Here is a 4950-nt window from a genome sequence, read left to right as displayed (position 1 = left end):
GTGAGTGCCCGCCTCCAGCCACCTCCCACAGAGACAGGAATAGATGCTCAGGCTCTGCACAGCGGCTCCCCAGACCCGCCGGGGGCGGGGCTATTCCTGGAGCTGGGCTGACGCAGGCGAGGTGTGGGGCCCCCCAGATCCCGCCCGCGACTCACCTGCTGCCTGCCTCAGGGATCACTGGGGAAAGGGGGGCAGCCCATCGCCCCAGCCTACCCTGAATGCTGGCTGTGGAAGCTGGTGTCCCAGGGTGGGGTCCTCCAGGCCCGCTGTTGTCCCTGTTCAGCCCAGAGGCCTTCCCTTTCCCTGCGTCTCCAAAGGAAACAACCCCAAACCTGTGTCCTTGTCACCCTCCAAGGAAAGGTATGTGCCTGACAAGGCTTTGGGGACAAAGCATGGGGGAAAGGCCTTTGTAGGCTTACCCTGCTCTGACCCCTGACCTTGCTCTCCAGACCCATACAGTCCATCCAGGGCCCAGACAGGGCCAGGTGTCTCTCCCTCTCGCCTTCCAGGTGGTCCTCAACACAGGGCTTTCAGGGGCCCTAGGGCCACAGAGAACCCAAAACATCAGGGTGGCTCAGTCCCACAAGCAGGGGGTCCACCCCAGGTCCACCCTACAGCAGAAGGACATTTCTCCACAGGTCCATTCACTGGGTGTGCCCTACTCCTGGTTTCTAACCCTGCTTTGAGATCCAACCAAGACGCAGCTTTTCCACTCTGTGGTCCCCTCCCCAGATGAGATGGCCCATGTTGTCCCCCTTCCTTTCCAGTCTGCAGGCAGGAGCTGCCCAGGTGTATCCCACAGGTGGGCACCCAGAGGTCCTGGCTCTAGGGAGTTTGACAGGGGATAGGGGCTGCCAGGGGATTCTGGGGGAGGGGACAGGCCTTCTGGCATTTATCCAGCCCCTCTGAGAGCCAGGCTTTGAGCTAGACTTTACTCCTCATCTCGCAGCCAGATGGGCATGGACAACCCACTGTACAGCTGAGGGTGCTGGCACTCAGGAGGATGCCACTTCCCCACACTCACTGTGTGCAATGTCGAGCCCAGGTCCTGCCCTCCTGTGCTCAGGAGTTTACTTGCAAGAGGTGAGCCCTGGCAGGGACATGGATGCCCGGAGCACAGAGGGTGGCACACACAGGCCTGCAACACACCTGGTCTGGGCTGATTCTGCAGCTTCTGTGTCCTAGAACCTTGCAGGATTTTATGATGATTATTTCTGAAGGCACTTGAAATTAATGATGGCTCTAAAATGTCTGGGACAGTGAAGTCATTGTGGAGACCTCTAATTAGCAAAAAAAAAAACCAATTGTGTTGGCAGGGGGTAAGGGGGCCAGGCTGGCAGCACAGGCCCAGGATCAGAGAAGTGTGCTGTCAGGTGAACTCCAAATTTCCCTTTATGCTCCAACTTAGCTTATCACCTGTTGCATGCCCTTGAGGTATCATGACCCCTCTCTGGGCCTCAGTTTTCCTGATTGTACAGTGGGAGGGCTAGTCTGGGACTCCCTAGGGCCACTGAGACAGTGGGGAACATGGGCTCCTTGGAAAACCAGGTACCCCCAGGAGGCTGAGTCCCAGAAGCCAGGCTATGCACCCACTGGGGGCACAGCAGAGGCCCCAGCCTCCTGGCTCTGGCAGTCTCCATGATATAATGAAGTCCCAGAGCTTCAGGCGGGTGTGGAGAGGCAGAAGAGTGGCAGGAAATCCATGGGTCAGAGCCCTGTGCTGCTGCTGCTGCTGCAGAGGTGGACAGGGACAGAGCAACTGGGGGCACTGACAGCAAAGTCCCATTTTGGCAGCAGACCTGGAGCTGCAGCCAGGCTTAGGCTCTTGATGCCTCCTCCTGACCCCTCCCCAAGAGCCTGAAGGTGGCTCACAGAGGGTCTCGTGCACCTGCTCACCACATACTGCATGGGTGGCCAGCACAGGGAGGGGCGTGGGGTACACAGAAGGAGGGGACACCCTACTGTGGCCAGCCCCTGCTGGTTGACTCAGAGGGGTGTCTGTGGTGGGTCCAGGCTGAGAAAGTGATGGCAGGGATGGCAAGCCCACCTGTTTGGACAGTTGTCCTCTTCTCTGGCACCTCCTGCTGGCTTTCTTATCATCAACTGGTTTCTCAGACCCTTGAATCCTCGCTCCTCCTCCATGGCCAACTCAGGGCCCAGGGGTTCCTCCCTGAACCCCACCCCTCTTCCTGTCCTAGCTGGGCTTCCAGGCCTTAAGCACCTCCTTGAGTCTTGAGTCCTGAGTCCTCCTCTGTAAGATGAGAATCTAGCAGGGCCTGTGCACAGGGTGGTGTGAGGCCCTCATAATTTAATGCTCCCTGTGGGTCCTGCATTGGAGCTGGCCCGAGCTCGGAGGGGCTCTGATAAACATGGGTGTCACTAGACATCCTGTGGATGGTGATGGGCACGCTCTGCCCCTGGCCTCTCACCAGGCATCAGGTCTCTCCTAAGGCCACAGTGAGAAATAGGACCAAGTTCTTCATCCTTTGAGAATCAGGAACAAACACTTGAGGGATGTGGATCGATCTTGTGTCTCCTCTGATTTCTGCAGTGAGTCCACAGCCCTGATGGCAGAGGGTCCCACATGCATAAACTAAAATTCCGTCAGCAGCAGGGACCAGTGGATCCCCCAGAGAAGGGACTGGGATGGGGGATAGGGCCACTCCTGAATCCTCACTCTCACCTCAGCACCTGGGCCACTCATGCCTGTACTGGAGACGGCCCATAAGAGTGATGTGTCTCTCCACAAGCAATGTCATCGGCAGCCTTCTCCTGTGGGCACAAACAGGCCCTTGGAGGACTCTGGGCAGAAGCCCCACAGCTGTGGCAGGTCAGGGGGCTGCCTGTCCTGGGCCTTGCCATGGCCCCACTGAGCAGTGATGCCTAGCTGTGGTGCCCATGGTTACCGAGGAGTAAGAGCTCTCTGCAGCCAGGCGTGGGCAGGGTGTGTCTGCTCAGCACTCCAAAGGTCCTCGAGGAACCCTACTGCTCCAACCCTGAGTTACATGGGATGCAGCCAGCGGCCCTTAAGAAGCCAGGAAAGCATGCACTCTATTAAAGAAAAAGATGAAATTGGGAGCAGAAGCAAAAATGCAAATAGAAAAAGCAATCTATATAAAGGGACCCTCCCTGGCTCCCTGAGACCTGAGGCTGCGTGCTTGGCAGAGCAGCTCCTCCTGAGATCCTGGCTTGCTGTCCCCAAGGCACGTGTCAGAGGGAGTTGGAGCTAGTGTATGCCAACAGGCAGCACTATTAGCCAATCTGTTCATTAAGTGCCTGTCTTGAGCTCTGCTAGGTTGGAGACTTGTTTATTAACTTAAGCCGGAACCTGTTACCAATGGAAGTAAAAGGCAGCATGGCGGCTCAGAAGGTGCCCAGCCACAGAGCCAGGCTGTCTTGGGCTTGCATTCTCTGTTTCTAATTGCTGTGTGATCCTGGACAAGTTGCTTCACCACTCTGGGCCTCAGCTGCCCCATGATGGGCAGCCCTAAGATGGTCCCCATGGTCTCTGCTCCTGGCATCCCCACTCTGTAATTCCCTCTCCTTGAGTTTGGGCTGGAGCAACAGACTCACTTCTGATAAGCAGAATGTGGCTGGAGCAATGGAATTTTCACTGCAGAGATTAGATTATAAAGAGCTGTGGCTTCTGTCTAGGGTACCCTCTAACCATGGCTTGCTGTCCCCTCTGAAGAGGCAGCTGCCATATTGTGAGCAACACAGTTGAGAAGCCCAGAGGGACAAGAACTCACACCTCCAGATGAGAACACACTGGGGGCCATTTGTTACACAGCCACAGGTTACTGAAACATAAGCTATCTGTTCAGGGCTGGGCTGTGGAGATGGCACAGGAGAAGCACGTGCTGCCAGTGGGGCAAGGGATGACATAGCATCCCATGGTGTCTCTGTACAGTTGTAGAGATGCAGTCTGTGTCCTTACAAGCCCTGTCCTAAGTGTGCATTCCCGAGAAACAAGGAAGAGGTACAGGAAGGTCCAGGGACTGTCCATAACACTGAGAAACCGGAAGTCCCAGTGCTCATCCCCAGGAAGAGGAATGGACTGAATGTGGTACTGATCATGCAGCGAACACAGGTTGCGACGGGAACAGGGACACAGGAGTCACAAACATCAGCACAGGGGACCCCACCCCATAAAATGAGCGTGGGCTCTACATACCCAGGAAAAGGGTGCAAGCACTAGGGAGAATGGCAAACCCCAATTCTGGGTGCTGCTCAGAAACGTAGCTCATTGGATCCTCTGGAAAACCCCAGGGGCTATTCTGTTTTTGTTACCTCTTCTTTCAGATGAGGAAACTGAGGCCAGAGCTCTAGGGAGACACGCCTGGTTCTTGAGTCGAGTGGTAAGCCAGCGTTTGGTTCCCCAGTTGGCAGTTAATTCTGGTGAGTCCCCAGCCTCTGTCTCATCCTCTGTCCCACAGGAGAGACTTTCTCCCCTTTCCCGATCTGGTAGAGGGAGCCTCCCGCTGAGCCACAATGCGTGTCGGCTGCAAAGCAGGGAGGCCAGCACAAAGGAGGTGTGGACAGGAGCAGATGTGAGTGGGTCAATTCAATCTAGCACAACTTCATTCTGCCTGGGTCATGGAACCTGAGGCTGAGGGAAATCTCTGCACAGCTGTGACAGGGGCCTTGTGCAGGTGCTTCTAGAAATGCCCATGCAAACCTCAATCTGACCTGCCAAGGAGGAACTGTTATCGTCCCCACTTAGCCAACAAGGACACAGCAAGAGAGCGGGCAAGCAGGTTGCTAGGTCCACAAAGCAGAGCTGGGATGATTACGATGCCCTGCCCTTGGGTGTGGGCACAGGGAGGGAGAGCCCAGGTCTTGCTTCCCATGAGCATCTCATCCCTGTCCAAGGGAGTCTGGGGATTGAGCGGAGGAAGAACAATCAGGGCAGATTTTCTGGGTTTGATTTTTTTTTTTTTTTTTTTGTTT

The 4950-nt window shown here is 55.8% G+C and overlaps 1 protein-coding gene across 2 annotated transcripts in view; it reads right to left on the bottom strand.

Moving 5' to 3' along the window:
* Positions 1-4950, bottom strand: part of Lingo1 (leucine rich repeat and Ig domain containing 1) — a 48698-nt gene that overhangs the window by 16586 nt on the left and 27162 nt on the right. The gene's annotated exons all lie outside the window — the stretch shown is intronic.

Source organism: Fukomys damarensis, unplaced genomic scaffold (genome assembly GCF_012274545.1).
Source record: "Fukomys damarensis isolate Sample0158 unplaced genomic scaffold, DMR_v1.0_HiC HiC_scaffold_25, whole genome shotgun sequence".
Taxonomy (NCBI): domain Eukaryota; kingdom Metazoa; phylum Chordata; class Mammalia; order Rodentia; family Bathyergidae; genus Fukomys; species Fukomys damarensis.
The sequence above is the reverse complement of the archived record's forward strand: the minus strand, read 5'-3'. Positions and strand labels throughout refer to the sequence as shown.